This window comes from Wyeomyia smithii, chromosome 3 (assembly GCF_029784165.1).
Source record: "Wyeomyia smithii strain HCP4-BCI-WySm-NY-G18 chromosome 3, ASM2978416v1, whole genome shotgun sequence".
Taxonomy (NCBI): domain Eukaryota; kingdom Metazoa; phylum Arthropoda; class Insecta; order Diptera; family Culicidae; genus Wyeomyia; species Wyeomyia smithii.
Window position 1 is genome coordinate 95,600,922 of NC_073696.1, and position 18,256 is coordinate 95,619,177.

The 18,256-nt window shown below is 34.9% G+C and overlaps 1 protein-coding gene across 3 annotated transcripts in view; it reads left to right on the forward strand.

The window, feature by feature from the left end:
- Positions 1–1,440: 1,440 nt before the first annotated feature.
- LOC129726931 (serine-rich adhesin for platelets) overlaps positions 1,441–18,256 on the forward strand; it is a 33,363-nt gene continuing 16,547 nt past the window's right edge. For 2 of the 3 annotated variants that reach the window (XM_055684202.1, XM_055684205.1), the window contains exon 1: positions 1,441–1,685. The gene's annotated coding sequence lies outside the window, so the exon portion shown is untranslated. Of the gene's footprint in view, positions 1,686–1,748; positions 2,620–18,256 lie in introns of those variants that run through there. The other variant, XM_055684203.1, reaches the window with a different exon arrangement.

The window sequence follows — 18,256 nt, forward strand, 5'->3', positions numbered from 1 at the left end:
TCAGTTTGTGACATATGTTTTTTAATTGTGTGCGCCTCAGAAGGCATTATAACTGTTTACTTTTATTACAAGGTAATAATTGATGAACATGTGGTGTCGTTTATTGGCCGTGGCGGATTTCTAGCCAGTAATGAAACTGAACTGTACCCAAAAAATGAGTAATGTCGTACTCAAATTTTGAGTAATAATGACTCATTTTAAAGACGCCTAGTGTTACTCAGTTTTGAGTTTTTTTGGAGTTACTCAATTTAAGAGTTGTTCCACTTTTTACGAAAATGCGTCAAATGTTACTCATTTTAGAATTATTATTTACGAGCGTGTATATCAAATTTATTTGCCATTACCGCCATTACCCCTCGTGATAAGCTGGAAATGGCAATCCACGAGACAGTTGCGATCAGCTGATTTCCGTTTGTTTCAACTTTTGACAGCCTCTGGTATGTTCGAACGGTCGCAAGATGGATGCAATCCGGAACGAAGAGCGTGAAAAATAAACGTTGTCTGATCGATTGCTCAAGTATTGCAAGTGGCAACCCTTACCACAATAATAAAATATCAGTTAAGATTTTTTTTTCCGCCAAGATTTCGTTTTGGCTTTTCAGCTTGAGAAACAACTACAATAACGAACGTACGAGCAATGAAACGTCACTCGTGGATTGCCTTATTGTAAATCAAGATGATGCATTCGTAGGTAAACATATTATAATTTTACTGTGCCATTTAAACTATTTTCTTATCGTTCCCATTATTCATGACATTTTTAAAATTCGTTTAAGGTGAAACGGGATTGTGGCCTTTTCCTATACAATTTTGAGGTTAGAGTTCTTTTTACTTCTGTATTTTGATCGTAAAAAATTCGGCTCCCACTAAATAAACAGCACTCAAATTGCTGCTTCAGGCATGCAACAGTTGTGAAAACAATTGATCAAAGTTTCATGTACGTAGTCTTCATAAATCAAGAAAAAATTAGATTGCAAAATTCGAGTTGATCGCGACCACGTCCCGATTCACCTTAAAACGTGTTTATCTGTTCCATGTGTTAGTGTTACACAAGCTTTACATTTTAAAAAGATTGAACGTTGTTCATGTTTTATGAAGAAGATTTTCTAAGTTAGGTTCGTAATACGATGCGATGTATGTAAAATTGTGTCGGCTAAGACATTTGCAACCTTTGAAATCTCGAGATTTTATAAAAGAATGCTTGTAGATACGATATCTGTTTTCTTTCTAATGGTTTGTTGCTGTCTGGCTTGATTAATTTGCCATACTTTAATAGATATAACCTTGCGCGAAGACAACACGTATCTGATCTAGATAAGTGTCAAACTTTCGACAATCAAACATACGCACACCTTCGCAAGTAAACGCATTTCGCTCTCACAATTTTTCGCTCTTCTCGTATTCGTTTGCTCTCGCCCATCAGTGTCGTGAAAGAAAATGGGAAAAAATGCAAATGGCGGTCGTTGTTATTGTTCGCTGGTAACAAACGAGCTCGATTTTCGGTAAATGGTGCCCTTTTCGTAGCAGTAAACGGCCGGAAAATATCGTGCGATGTTAGTTACTAACTTTTCGAGCGTTTATGTGTTGTTGGTTGCGGTTAACTAAGTGCTTAAAGTGGATTTTTGCGTACGGAAAAAGTGTGTCACCCTCGACGGCTCCTCTGCGGAGCGAAAAGGCTCAAATGGGTAAGAAGCTGTGCTTGGATTTTCGAGTGATTTTCCCCCCAGTGCGAAAAAAAGCTAACGCAATCTGTTCCCTATGATTAAGTCAACAAAAGAGTAGAATTAATAGCTGGAAGTTTTTGGAGCTCCCGTTTCGAAAAATGGAGTGTTTTTCCTTCTGTAAAGTGCGACTGCAATTTTCCAAAGTGTGAAAAGTGTCCATGAAAAGTTCGTGTTCGAAAGTGTGTTCGTGTGAAACGATGGAGAAAGAAGATGCCTGTGAGACGGGGAATAAAAAAGCAGAGTTCGGTTAGGGTTAAATTTTCATGAACGAAATCATTTTTCATGATTTTGTCATACGACAGTAGTGTTTTATGGAAAAACAAACCGATCTGTGGGCATGCAAATTTCCTGTGTGGAAATGAAAAAGTGCCAGCATGCAAGTGTAGGAACGGCAGGCCCTCCCCAAGAAAATATTCTCATCGTAATCATTGCCGTCGTAAAAATCAAAATGGCTGCTATTGCCTTCACTGGCCGTCTTCGTAGTTTAGCTGCTGCTGCTGCTGGTTGCGAGATTCTCGACTATCGTGGCTCTCGCGGTTCACAAAACAGTCGAGCAAAGTATGCGTGTGAAAATAATGGACGTGTTGGTGTTTGTGGTAATCAGTGCTGATACCACACGGAACACACGCATATCTACACAAGCGGTGCACTTTGCGTCATGATGAAAACAGATTTTAACTCTCCGTGCTGCATATTGCAAAAGGACTTAGCTGGTGTGTACACCAAACAAAAAACTCGGATAATAATTGTGATTCTGCTGAAATTTCGCCTCGACAAATCTAGTAACAGAAAAAAGGTTCCGAGTATACTACTGTCCGTTATGTTAATGTGGACTTATATGTAGAAACCAGTGCTGCTGGTACAGCTGCTAACCAGTCTATTGAAATTTATACAAGTGAGCCACTAGTTTTCTGCAGGCTTTAAACAATAATTTTACCATAAAATATACTAATTATACATTGTAACCGATCAGCAATTCTCTCTATTCTAGAATTAGATTAGAGACTTCATTTTTTTTCTATTGTAGGATGTTAATATCGTAGACGCTGGAATTCAGAATATACAAAACGTTTACAGGGTTACGGTTAATATAATTAAATTTTGAACCTAAAACAAATCATTCACACAAATTATTTGTACTGAAAATCCGCTGGCATCAGTGCAAAGATGATTAAAATTCAAAATAGTGACAAGTGGATTTACTTATATTTAATCATCAGTATCCTAAATATGTCCAAATATTGTCGAAAAGTTAACAAAATTCTGCGGGAATAAAATGAAAAATTGAAATCTAGTTCTACTAATGCATTCAACCAATTTCTTATCCAGTTTAATGAACGTAGATTTGCTTTCATCACTTTTTCTATTATAATGAGTTTATCTAAATAAGAATGTTAGGGTTCCGCTTGAAGAACCCGTGATTCCTAGAATTTTATTTCCGCTGGTGTGACGTACGAAAATACGATTTGGCAAAAAAAAGTATTCTATTATATTTTGCATGTTTTTGAATTTTGAACTTCAAAACAGTGATGATTAAAATGTGGAATGAAAAAATTGAAAATATTTTATTGGACCAACGAACGAAAAAAACATCAATGTGATTTTCTGTGTATGCTATGTATCGTGAAGGTATTATTCCATTATCAAAATCAATACATGTCAAGAATTACATCGCTAAACGCACAAATTGAATTATGTTTGAACTGGATTGCCAGAATTTTCAGAACAACAACCTGATTTTGCTCTTTGTCATATTCCACGACGACTACTCTCACGAACTGTCTCATAAATCTTTTGATATTAACGACAAGTCGCATAATGTCCATCGACACATATATTTTTAAGATAGATTTTTATCGACTTTGAGTAAAGTTGAAAAAAAAGCTTCTTAATGTTCATGAAAATCTATTTTTTTCTGCTTTGTTTTTCTTTCTTCGCATAAACTTCTCGCAGATGTAGTATTTTTCAATCATTTGAATAAAACACCTTCGCACAGCGGTTTTCGCTGATATTTGTTTTGTAAACATGGTGCATGAATTCAATGTAGTGCCATTATCATCAACCTTGCAACTATATGTAAAGGTAGAACAACTCTTTTTGAAAACTATCATTTCAATGTTCTTCGAATATGGACCAGGCTAGCATTTTTAATCATTGTGTATTGCGAAACGTTCAACGTTGACTGAATGATACTCTAACATCTAAATGGCATTTTGAGACAGTAATGCTTTTATAGGCAGTATAATTGTTTCAAAAAATGTGTTATTTTAATTTGGAAAAATCATAAAAAATATCTTAGCCAGAACGTTCAAAATTTAATGTGTTCTTTAAAAGCAACAACAATACAAGTCATCTTAAACCAGTCAGGAAATACATGGGTCGCTTTGTAGACGGAGTTTACGTAAATTCCGAAACCCGCGAAGAAAAATAGAAATTTTTTGAATGTCGATATGTTTCAAAACTAGTGAACAGAGTCAATTTTAACCCTCTAGTGCTCAATGCCGCCATTTGGCGGGCTTCAGTCAAACCTCTAAAAAGGCTCAATAAATACTTGAAAGGTGTTCATAATGATTCATCATGATTTTACCGAAGCCCGTCTAGAAATTAACTTGGGCACTAGAGAGTTAATTGCAAATCAACATGAAAGAAAAGGTCAGGTGATCAGAGAATATCAAAGAAAACTGAAAAATAATCAGGGAAAATTTTTTCGCCGATACGCGATTCTTCTCAAACGTCTCTTTAGCGCGGGGGATTCGGGACCGCTACCGTTCGGTTTCATATCTGATCGAATACTTTTGTACTGAATGCTGAAAAATATCAGGGAAATCTATGTTATATTTCGGGGAATGTCAGAGAAAATGAGAGAATTTTATTTTGAAAATTTTTGCGCCACCCTGGATATTGATCGCTAATAGAACATCCTTTCTAACCGCAATTCTCCCTCCGTTCGATGCTCAGAGTTTCGCAGTAACGTTTAATCACACGATTTACGATTCCGAGTTGTTTTTCGATGTCCCGATAAGACGATGCGAATTATCCAGGTGCTTGCGCAAAATTAATTCGCGACGAAATACAGTGTAAACAATACACTCTAAACTACTTCTACTCAAATTTTCAAGAGAAAATATTCAATTGGTGATTTTCTACAGCTTTTTTTTCCGTGATGCAATTTGAGAGTGGCAAAAATCAGGAAATGTCAGAGAATCAATTTTTCGATCAGGGAATATTAGAAAAACCTGAAAAATATTCAGGGAAATTTTTTTTATCTAAGACGCGATTCTTTTTTGAACGACCCTTTAGCGCACAAGCTGATTTTTGTAACATAAACGGCTAATTCGGGACATCTGCGATTCGGTTTCATATCCATCGAATCGAATACTTTTTTCACTGGGATTTCACAGTTGTTTTTCATCTACGTTGCACTTTTTTTTTGTGCTGAATGCTGAAAATATCAGGGAAGTTATTGTTATAAATCGGGAAAAATCAGGGGATTTGATTTTTAAAACTTTTTCGCAACCCTGAATTTGATGTGGGACACCCTTTAGTACCGACTTGGTTTGTCTACATGTGTTTCAATTTTGAAAAATTGTGTTTCAATTCTCTTTTTGAATTTTTTCGCCTTAGATGCGGTTTACACGATTACTCAAGAATCTTTTTAACGAATAAGCTGAATGATGATGTTCTTTTTAATTGCTACCATGGCTACTTCGTAAACATTGGGTTTTTTTGTTTGGATGAAATTAACTATTTCGATACATTATTACCATTTAATTATACTTAATTGTAACGCGACACCCTATGTACACAAACTAGCCATGGATTTTAGCAACAGCTCAATCAAAATCATGAATGGAATGGTTTTTGAGTTATTTTTTCCTGTTTGGAGTCGCTTCAACGCATAGTGCCATTCGTTATTATTATTATTATTTTATTTCTTATTGAGTTATCTTATACACCGAAAATATAAAGAAAAAGTAACCTAATTCGTTTCACTTTTATCGACCAGTGTAATTCATGAAAGTACAATTTTTATCAATTTTGAGCATTTGAAACCTTATAACCTAAATTGAAATACACAGTTTGAATGTTCAAAAAGTTTCATAGACGACTCATTTTGCAGTTTGATTGGGAAAAGTTTCCCTTGGTATGAACATAAAAGTTCGTTCAGGATTTGAGCAGTCGTTTGGAAATGCTTTTCAACTCGAAACTGATGACAGAATAACGTAGATCATTAACAAATCAATCATTTGAAGCAAGCAATATTGGAGCATCTATTTGAAAATATAAACTTTAGATGACAGCGGAAACAATGAAAACGAATTGTAAACTAAGGAACGGGTTAAGCAGTGGCGCCTATCTAATCAGTCGAACAATTTCAATGACTAGAACGAACACTCTGATCAACTAGCTGTCTCACGAATACATAAAATACCGTTCAACACAGAAAAATTCAGGCGCCATTCGGGTGTTGAAAAAATCGCTTGCCTGGAATAGTGTTCCTCGATCGAAAACTTTAATTGATTATTGTTAAAGTTTGCTGTTAAAGAAAAAGATAGTGAACAAATTGTTGTACGTACCTATATTTGTATTTCACCATACACATTTCGAGTATTTCGTCTCAATACACAGGCATTTTATTAGGCTGCTTGAAATATGTTCCCTACCCTATCAAAAGAATATTTTAAAATCAATTTATTGAAATGCAACAAAAATCTGGACTCTAAAAAGCAGTTACGTAACGATTCATGCTACTTTCATATTTTTAAAGACAGCAGGAAATTACTTGAACTAAATCTGTTTCCATCTTTCCATACGATGTTTGAAAAGGTGCTTCATTACGTTTTTAAATAACACATATTTTGTCGTTAACCATGAGTAAGAGAGGATTATTTATATTGAACAAAGTATAAAATTTCGAAAACAGACATGAATTCACTTTTTTATTCAGTTTAAAAAAATTATCCAAATCCAGAAACAACAACTTTTGGACAAAACAACAACTGAACCTGATGTAGCACTTCTATTTAAATTTCGGAAGTGTCATCTACACAATTAAACTACTAATTATTACTTGAACAATTTGTTACTAAAAATAAATTTCAGTTTTTCATTGCTTTTAGCAAGTAATTCGCTTATAAGTTTGCTCGACAGTAATTGGCTCCCAAACCGGTTAATAAATGGCAACTTGTGTCACCTAATTTGGCTTTTTTTTTCAGGAACCGTTTCGCAAGAATAAAAATTAAATTTTAGTAACACTTGACTAAGAGAACCGATTCATTGCAGGTTTTTCGGATTGTCTATGTTATTAAATCTCAAATTGAATGGTATTCAATATTAAAACTGCAATGAATAACCTATAAAATTATTAAACAAATAATACCTAGCATGCACAAAAATGTGCATTTGTGACTAAATTGATGAATTTCTGAGCTTCGTTTCGACTTTACAATCGATTTATAGCCAAACTTTTTATGCTCCTGAAGCTGAAAGTACAAAGACCAAATAGTTAATAGTATGAAAATTTAGTGTTCGTTCGATGCTCATTAAATGCCATAACGTCGAATTTAATGCTCAGTCCTTTCTTTGAAAAATGCTCTGTTCTGCTAGCTAACGAAAACAGTTAGCAGAACAATATACGAAAATAGAATAGAATTTTAAACCAGCAAATAGTTCTAGAACGGTCAAAATAATTTAATGCCCAAAAATGCTCTTAAAAAACTGATGTTCATAATAATTTTGTTGATGTTTACATAATATTGAATTCATTTTCTAAATATTTTCCTGCGAAAACGATCAGAAACCCTAGGTTACAATAACATGTCAATTGATTGCTTCCATAGGCAGATACAGGGAATAGTCAGAATAAGTAGGATAGGTAAAATTTCGATGAAATTTGAAATGCTGTAGCTTTGCTAAATATTATTTGATTTGAATAATTTGTACACTATTAAATTGGAAAACTTTTAAAGTTTCATTTTCTGATTACAAATTTGGCCTAGGTCACCGGATGATGCTACATTTTGATGAGGAAATGTAAATTCTTCCACTACAGGTTCCCTCGGGTCATCCGGGTTGTTTTGGTAGTTGCCAATTCAGCCGATATTCAGAAATATGTCTTGAAAGATTCCTGATTAAAAATCCTGAAGATAGAGGTGCGCACGCTATATGCAGATATGTAAATGTCCCCATTCCGGGTCCTTCGGGACATTAGAATTGTTTCGGTAGCGGCCAATGCAGTCTGTATTCAGAAATGTCTTTTTGGATGATTCCTGATGAAAAATCCTGAAGAAAGAGGTGTCACACGCTATATTTTGAAGCAAAAATGTGAATGTACCCTACTGCAGGTTCCTCTGGGGACTTCCGGAGGGAAAGTAGCCTTTTCTCGATGAGTTCTTGGCCGATTCTGGATCTCGATGAACCAGCCGCTTCTGAAATGGTTTTATCATCTATACCAATGATGCAAATAAGCATTTTCATCAGGTAACCCATTTCCAAATTAATCCAAAAATTGACAGGTTTGACATTTTAAGTTTAAGTTTAAGCAGTTCAAATTTTATCAAAATTTAACCTATCCTACTTATTTTGACTATCCCCTGTAGTTTTTTTTTAATTTAATGTTTTTTTTCTTAATGACGTTCTGCTAACTTAGGGGAAAGTTAGCAGAACAATGGTCAAAAACAGCATTTTCAACCAATATACCAGTCAGAACAATTCAAAATAATTTAACACTCATTAAATGCTCTTAAAAAACCTGTTATTTCATGATTTTTTTTATAATTTTTTTTTAATTGATCGAAAATACAATTATACAAGCATAACCACGTTTTGCCTTTCTCCTAGAAAGGCACTGACAATCACTGTAAAAAACTAAAGGTATAAAAGTGCTCCAAGTGTGTGTATGTGAATTCGGATTTTTAGTTTAGAGGTTATGAAACCTGATTATCTCAGAGACTACACAACCGATTTGAACAAAATTGGTCTCAAATGAACGGGCTACCTAAAAACCCTTAACTTTTGAATTTCATTGAGATTGGATATGGCAATATGATCGAAAGTCCGCTACTCTGAATCTAACCTAAACATCGTAAGTCCTCCTCCCGAGGAACGGTGAGCATTTGACCGACATCTCCGGTTAGTCCCGGCCGGCTTACTTTGCTGGGGAAGCTCGCGAGCCGGGCCGAGATCCAATTAGCAATATGCTGCAGCCCGACAACTCGCAGAAAAAAAAATTCATTGAGATTGGATATGTGGTTGAAATGTTATGGAAAGAATCGTATTCTGGAGACTCTTTTTTCTCACTCATGTTTCTCAGAGATGGCTGGACCGATTTTCATAAAATCAGTGTAAAATGGAAGGTCTAGTTGCCTCATAAGGCGCTATTGATTTTTTTTTGCAATCGACTTTTACTTTGCCTGTTATGTTTAAAGATGTGAAATCCAGCAATGAGAAGAAGCATGTTCCGAAGACTTCTTAAACTCACTCACTTTTCCCAAAATTTATGTAGTCAAACGTAAAGAAAAATTTTGATCAGTGTATATTTATTTGTTTACTTTTATCTCTACAGGGTGGCCACCCAACCGGGAAAATCGGGAAAAAACCGGGAATTGTTTGGAACCGGGAAAAAACCGGGAATTTCACTGAATATCGCCAAGAATACTCACAAGCACAATTGTTGAGTAAAAAACGGAAAAAACGCACCAGACAACTGCTCGCCAAAATTTTATTCAAGTCAGATTTTCTTGAAACTTTCAGGGAATGAACAAATACATATGGATTGTGTTTCGGCAATTCCAAATTTCCTCTCCATAGCTGAAAGCCCGCACGTTTCCCTTGAGATCTTTCATAAAATTTTGCACAACAGTGAAGCCGGCCTTTTTAGTCACTTTCATCCATTCTTTCTTCAACTCAAACTCGTTCTTAAACACCTTGGACGATTTTCGAACTTTGGCCTTCCCTATGGCCCAGAATCTTTCCACCGGACGAATCTCTGGTGAATTTGGGGGGTTGGCGATTCTTGGTACAAAAAAATACGTTATTTTATCTATACCAATCCAACGTCGATTGTGCGTAATGGCATGTTGCCAGGACCGGTCAAAATAATGTCTCGCCTCCGTGGTACCGCAGGAAGGGCAACAGACGCTTCTGGAGGCACTATGTGCGGTAAATTTCACTGTTGATGGTACCCGTTGTGATGTATGGTTTACTCAGATTACCGCCAGAGCAAATATTTTATGATAAATTTGTCCACTTTCTTCTACCTTATGACTTTTAGAACATCAAACCGTGATGCAGCAACGTAGAACTCCAGCCCCTGTATCTGCTTTGCGTCTGCCTTGATGTAGGTTTCGTTATTGATAACCACACACATCGGTTTCGTTAACCACTCTCGATACAGCTTCCTTGCGCGGGATTTGGCCGCTGTGTCACGCCAGTTCGGTGCCTTTTTTCCTTGGTGCTACATTCCGGTTCGGAACTCGACCTTCTGTTTATTATACATATACTTCGCAGCCAACTGTTAAGTGTACAGGACAATTGCGGGGCTAGCGCTACGATCCTACTGACACTAACAGTCTCTCCCGAGCCGGGAATCGAACCTATGACAACTGGCTTGTTAGGCCAACACCGTACCTCGAGACCAGCTGAGAGTTCGGTGCCTTCCGGACCTTGAATACACGAAGCCCAGCTCGTTTCATGGTTTGCTATACGAACCAGGTGGAACACTTTGCCTTTAGAGCCGCGCCGCGAATCGGAAGGTTCGGAAATAATTCAGCATCTTTCGGGCCTTCAAAGGGTCAACTGTCAGCTGTCGGTCCACTTCCAGTCCGCCGCTCGGTCGTCTGTGACTCCTTAAACGATTTTACCATCCGAAACATAGTTGTAAGAGTGATCCCCAGTTGTCCATCTTATGATCGCAGTCGGATTTTCTATGACGGCGATTTCTTGTTTCAATGACATCTCAATAACCATTGGACCGATTGTTATGAAATTTTGCACATGTAAATATACACTCCACACTCGCTGACTTTCTACCGCCGTAGTGAGAAGCACCTTGATACTTTCTGGAGAGATCTGATAGCCGGTTCAGACAAGAACTTCCTAACTTGACCGTGGTTATTAAGAAGATTTTGACTCTATTACATGGCAGTGCCACGTTGAAGTACCTAGTTGTGAATCTGGAATAGGGAAGCCTTGTAACACAGCGCTTGGTGTACGATGCAGTACAGGATGCCGGTGGAGTAGACGAAATTGACATCACCTAGTTGTTGATCCCCATCTCCCAGTTGGCTTCGAGGTACGATACTGGACTAACAAGCCAGTCGTCGTAGGTTACAGTCTCGGCTCGGGAAAGACTGTTATTGTCAGTAGGATCGTAGCGCTAGCCCCGCAATTGTCCTGTAAACAGTAGGCTGCGAAGGATGTGTATAACAAACAGAAGGTTGAATTCTGAATCGGAAATTAGCACCAGAGCTTTGCTTTGCTAGTCTTTGATCCTTTCCCTAGTAACATTATTAGTTTTATCAAAGTTTTATAGCACTATAAAACTTTGATAAAACCAGTTTTGTTACTTGGGTTACGCTCGCAATTCACATAGCCGGCATGTTGAATTGATGAAGGCAAAGAAGAAGGAGCAGGATCAAGATTAAAGAAGCCTGAAAGAAAAAGGTAACTGTTATCAAAGCGATAGAAGCTACAAAGGCAAAACTTCTCGCGGACACCCACAAAGAGACAACACTGATGGATGAGGAGGTGCGTGCGCTGCTGAAGTGATGTGTTTGATTCTTATAAGGCTGAGAAGTAAAAACGGTTCCTACAAACTTAAAAAAATACTCTTAGACAAAATCTCCTTTGATTTGATTTCCTATTTGATTTTTGATTTCAATAAGGCTAAACACGTTTAGGAAATAACTTTGATTATATTGGGATGCAAATCGAAAGTCACACTGTTTTAATCTTAACTTGTGGAAAACTACAGAATTCAGAAGTACAATTGACCGGGAGAAATATTTGAACGAATCGGGAAAAACCAGGAAAAAACCGGGAATTAAATTTCGGATTTTGAGTGGCCACCCTGTCTCTAGACGTAAAATATTTTTTTCAAATTTTTCAATGTTCATGTAGTTTATTTAACTTTGATTTATTTTTATTATTTTTACTCAATTTTGATTTTTGTTTTTAATTTATTTTCTTATTTTTATTTTTTTTTGATATTTTTTTATTTTCTGTCTATATAAGAAAAAATGTTAGGTTCCTTTCTTTTATTTTATGAAACAATTATTGAATTGATAAAAATAAATATTTTCGAAACCCTCTTCTTTTGTATAGATTATAAAAATTTTTCGCATGAGTGGCAATTCTTTATCAGATAGTCCTCCCTCTCTTCATCTCAAGTGTATTTTATGGACGTTTTCCTGCGTTTCAGCTTTAGATAAATCATATTTGAAATAAAAAAAAAACTTTCCACTATATATATATTTAAAATGATATACAATTGAGTCGTCTATATATAATCGAGTCCGATCTATATGTGAGTACAGTGAAGTTTCGATTTTACCAAGATCAAAAAAAAATTCGCGTCATATGTTTGAAACATATTTATTTCATGTTATTTGCATGTGTGTGTGTTAATGTATGTTCATATGTATGTAAATGTTAAGTTTTAAAAGTTTGGTTTGATTGTGCTGTTGGTTACCAAAAATTTGTTATTTAGAGTGAGAAACAGTCCAGCAGAAATTATCAAAGTGTAGTTTTTTCTAAAAATTGGAGTGTTCGTGTAAATCTATCCGATTTTTATAAAATTAGTGTCATATGAAAGGTCTTGTTGCCCCATAAGACCCTAATGATTTTTTTTACAAACGGATTTTTACTTTGCCTGTTATGTTTAAAAATGTGAAATCCAGCTATGAAAAGAAACATATTCCAAGACAACTTACTTGGACTCACTCATATTTCTCAGAGATGGTTGACCCGATTTCCACAGAATTAGTATCAAATAAAAGGTCTACCTACCTCATAACACCCCATTGAATTTTGCAGTAATCGGACTGTAACTTCGTCTGTAATGTATCGAAATGTGAAAATCACGAAACTTCATTATCTTAGAAACTACACAACCGATTTGAACAATATTGATATCAGATGAACGGCCTAGTTAAGGGTTAACTGATGAATTATGATTGAACACGTGGTTTCAAAGTTTGGCTGCCCCATACGTTGCCTTTTCATTTGATTGTAATCAAACTTAAGCAAGCGTTATGTTTTAATTTGTAAAACAACGAAAGTCTATTATCTCAAGTATTACACGACTTATTTGAACATAACTAGTGTCATACAAATGAGTCATGTCTCAAACTTACAAATAACAAACTTCATAACAATTTGATATGCTGTTCAAAGAAATTCAAAGACTATTCAACACTTTACCTGCTTTGATCAATATATATGGCCTCAACATGATTTAAATGTGGTATCGTACTATCTGAACGTTCCCGGCATCGTTCGTGATTAAATTGTTCGAAATTAAGAGTCATTGCTTTTATTTCGCTATTTCTTAAGTAGGGGTAAACAGCCCTGCGGGGTAAGACCGCCCACTGTAGTTTACTACCAAGTTATAAAATAATTGAAAAATTTCTTTAACGTCGTGTCTATTATAGTATAATTACATAACATTTTGCACGTTTTTCTGTTTTGATAGTGCGCGAACGGTCGCAGAAATAATCAAAAACAACCTTTCAGCTGGCAACCAGTCAATGCGCTATTGTTTTGCGGCAACGGGGCTTAAGGTTTTTCAGTATAAAAATCTATTGTTTTGTTCGTGAATATACGTTTAATCGCTTGCCTGAATCTATCTTCTTTCGGGAATATCGAAGGCCGTGAGTAATCTTGTAATTTTGACTACTTTTTCGGTCAAATATGAAAATGTTCCACTGGGGGTAAAGTCGCCCACTATACAAGGGGTAAAACCGCCACGTATCCAACTGCTTGTTGTTTTACTTCAAGACCCAAATGCCTCGACACTACAAAGGGAATATTTACAGGATCAGTAAAGCAACTTCAAGCCACATAAGACATCGATGTTAATCGACCATTTTCGATTTGGTTGAAGCTTTTCTAGTAATATATTTTAACATGACTTATTTTTGAAAAAAGTAAACCTGTGTGAAAATGGTGTTAATGAACCAAAATAATTTTAGAGCCATGACGGTTTGTTTGATTGGTATGACGTCTCCGGCAGAATTGAAAATAGTAGTTTTTTACTTCCGAAAAAAATACACACTCTTAAAAAATTTAAAGAAAAGATATAAAAATAGAATTAAAAATATATTTTTTTTTCAAATTTTTAAATTTTTTTTAGATAAAAAATATGTTTTTGCCTGTAAAATCTACAAGAGGTAAGCTAAAATTTTATGTTTGTTGGATCATTGAGTAATAGAAATATTAATAGCTAAATTTTTGTGAAGAATTTTTTTTTTTTGGACGGTTTGTTTGGTGTATAGAGTCGTTGATAATTTTATTCTTCAAAAAAAAAACAGAAAATTGAAAATATAAATAAACGAAAGAATAATTATTAGTATTTTTCTATACATAATAAGTCTTCAAAAGAATCATACAGACAGGTTTAATGAGTTTTAATTTTTAGCTTAAAGATAGGTATATTATGAATTCAATATCTTGAAAGCCCTCAATTCTGAAAAATCTATTTATTTTGAAAACCAAAAAAGTTACCTAACATTGATCTGAACTTGAATAATCAGAAAATAAAATAAGTTGAAACTTAGAAATTTTTTTTCAGATTTTTCACAGTGTATATTTTATTTAAAAAGAAAAAAAAATACCATCCACAACTTTGTCAGAGACACTATACCGATAAAATCAACCGTTTCGGCCCTAAAAATATTGTTTATCCTCAAAAAATGGTGGGCGATCTTACCCCGCTGGTGGGCGGGCTTACCGCGCATGAAAAAGATCTGCACATTTTCAATGAATTTTAAAACTGGAAAATAAACAAAAATATTTCAGTTCTTATTTTTTAAATGCGGGTTTGAATAGAAGAACCTCTTAGCGAAGAAAAAATGAAATTGCAGCCGCAACTTTTTTTTCACAGAATTGCTTAAGGGGGCGGTCTTACCCCGCTTACCCCTACTAACATTACGTCAAATTTCATATTTTAAACTTTAATTACAACATCAATATTTTAGAACCCAAAGAGTGGATAAACATTTATTGGATTTAAGCATTCATGTAAATCTATTTTTACAAATAATAAGTCTGACCGCTAGGTGGATTAATTTAGGTTTTTATTGCATGGTAATACATGTTTGAAATTATGGCACATTCCAGAAATACATAATTGTCGTTACAAACTAAGAGGCGCAGCAACGCGGGCCTATTGAATGGGTATCATCTATTTTATAGATATAGAAAAAGAAGAAGAAGATTTATCGCAAGAATTTCGCAAATCAACGTTATGCGATGAAACATTTACATTGGTCATGGTAATGATCATCGTAGTAGTTTGTGCGAGGTAACCAGTGCAGTTATTAGCTAACGGGTGACAACTGAAATTTTGTTGCTCTCCAGTTGTTTTTGCACACCAAGGAACATGAAATCATACAGAAATCTTCGACAGGACTGTTCTGAAACAGATTCGTTGGATTGGGTAAAGAGTGTCCGGGACCAAATTGCATCACAAAAAAAATTGGTATTTTCCACTCATTCAACCAATCGCCTTCTAACTTTCAGGTAGTAAAATAAAACAGGATATTTTATATATTTTTTGCCTTTCTCCTAGAAAGGTATAGCAATCACTTGCAAAACCGAAAGTAAAAAAGTGCTCCAAAGGGCCGAATGGCATATACCACTCGACTCAGCTCGCCGAGCTGAGCATTTTCTGTATGTGTGTGTGTGTGTGTATGTGCAGATTTTTATTCTCACTCACTTTTCTCAGAGATGGCTGGACCGATTTTCATGAAGTTAATTGCAAATAAAAGGTCTCGTTGTCCCATAAGACCTTATTAAATTTCATTGTAATCCGATTTTTGGTTCAGAGGTAATGTATCAAAATGTAAAAATCATGAAACGTCATTATCTCAAAAACTACACAACCGATTTGAACAAAATAGGTTTCAAGTGAACGGGCTACCTAAAATACCCTTAACTTTTGAATTTCATGAAGATTGAACTTGCAGTTCAAAAGTTATGACAAGAAACGTGACTACTTAATCTCACTCATGTTTCTCAGAGATGGCTGAACCGATTTTCATAAAATCAATGTCAAATGGAAGGTCTAGTTGCCCCATAAGACCCTATTGATTTGTTTTGCAATCAGACTATTACTTTGCCTATTATGTTAAAAAATGTGAAATCCAGCTATGAAAAGGAACATATTCCGAAGACTACTTGAACTTACTCACTTTTCTCAGAGATGGCTGACCCGATTTCCACAAAATTAGTGTCAAATGAAAGTTCTAGCTGCCTCATGACACCCTATTTAATTTTGCACTACACAACGGATTTGATCAATATTATTATCAGATAAGCGGGCTAGTTTAAGGTTAACTGATGAATTATGATTGAACACGTGGTTTCAAAGTTAGGCTGCCCTATTTTCATTTGATTATAATCGAACTTAAGCAACCGTTATGTATTAAATTGTTAATAAAACAACGAAAGTCTATTATCTCAAAGATTACATGACTTATTTGAGCATAACTAGTGTCATACGAACGAGTCATCTCTCGAACTTACAAGCTTCAACAAGCTTCATACAGATAACAAGCTTCATTACAATTTGATGTGGCTCAAAAGTTATGGGAAGAAAAGAAATTAAAATATTTAAAACTATACCTGCTTTGATCGATATATGTGGCCTCAACATATTTTAAATGTGGTATAGTACTATTTGAACGTTCCAAATTAATTGATTCCTTGCGATGTGTTTAAAATCTGAAAATGCACGACGAATCGGTCATATGATATGATCAAAGTCGAATAACAAATCGTTTGAAATGATTGGTTTTATCGAAATGACAACATCCTCGACTTTTGGCTTCTGTACATCGCCTTAGTTCTATATATATATATATATATATATATATATATATATATATATATATATATATATATATATATATATATATATATATATATATATATATATATATATATATATATATATATATATATATATATATATATATATACTAAAATCACATGTTCCTGGGAAACAGCCGAAAATGATCGAATAACACCCAATACCGGAAGTCGCCATCTTAGAATTCAAAATGGTATCTGTGGTCGATTTCAGCTCCTGTGTATCATGCTAGATCCGGATGTTATATTGGGTGGAAATCGGCCATTTTTGGCTGATTTCCAGAAACCGGAAGTTGCCATCTTATAATCTAAAATGTTGCCTAAGGTCGATTATGGAACATATTTGTTACCTCTTTAAACATCCACATGCTAAATTTGGTTCCATTTACTCGGTTAGTTCTCGAGATGTGCAGAAATTTGTGTTTCATTTGTATGGAACCCCTCCCTTCCAGAAAAGGGAGTGGCGTCCAACTATTATGGACATATTTGTAACCCCTTAAAACATCCACATGCCAATTTCGGTTTAATTTGCTTGGTTTGTTCTTAAGTTGTGCAGAAATTTATGTTTCATTTGTATGGGACCCCTCCCTTCCAGAAGAGGGAGGGGTCTCAAACTATCATAGGAATCTTTATTGGCACCAAAAATCCCTAAACAAATTTTCACGTCGATCGACTCGGTAATTTTCGAGCCTATTTGGATCAGACAGACAGGCAGACAGACTGGACTGCATTTTTATATGTATAGATTACAACATCAATATTTTAGAACCTATTATATGTATAGATTACAACATCAATATTCAAGAACCTAAAGAGTGAATATATATTCTATTTTTACAAATAAAAGTTTGAATGAGAAAGTCTGGGTCTGACCGCTAGGTGGATTAATTTAGGTTTTTAATATGCTAATTATTATTTTATTGCTCTGCGATAAAATATGCCGAGAAGTTTTAAGTACAAGTTTACGCGAACAATGAGATTTTTAACTTAACAAATAAATACGTATATTTATCTTCGTAAGACAGGTAATGTAATTGCAAATGAAAAAAAAAAAACTTGTACTGTAACTTCGCTGTAATTATTGTTTCTTACGATTTTGTGCTGGAACTTGTTGGCAAAATTATTGTTTGACATATCTTCCAATGTTTAACTTTAACTTCGTTCTAATTAATAAAAAATATATTATGAACATACGTTTTTTTTATGTAATTTTTAAATATTTGGCTGTAAAAAACAATTTTTGATGTAAATACAATTACGAACACATTCTGAAGCATAGTCGTTTTTGAGAGCTTTTAAGAAAGCTTTTTTTATTCGTTTTTATTTCGTATACGATTTTTACATCTTTTTCGTTTTGTAGCTGGTTTCGAGGTACGATACTGGCCTAACCAACCGATCGTCGTTGGTTCGTGTCATGGCTCGGTCCAAAACGATTTACTTGA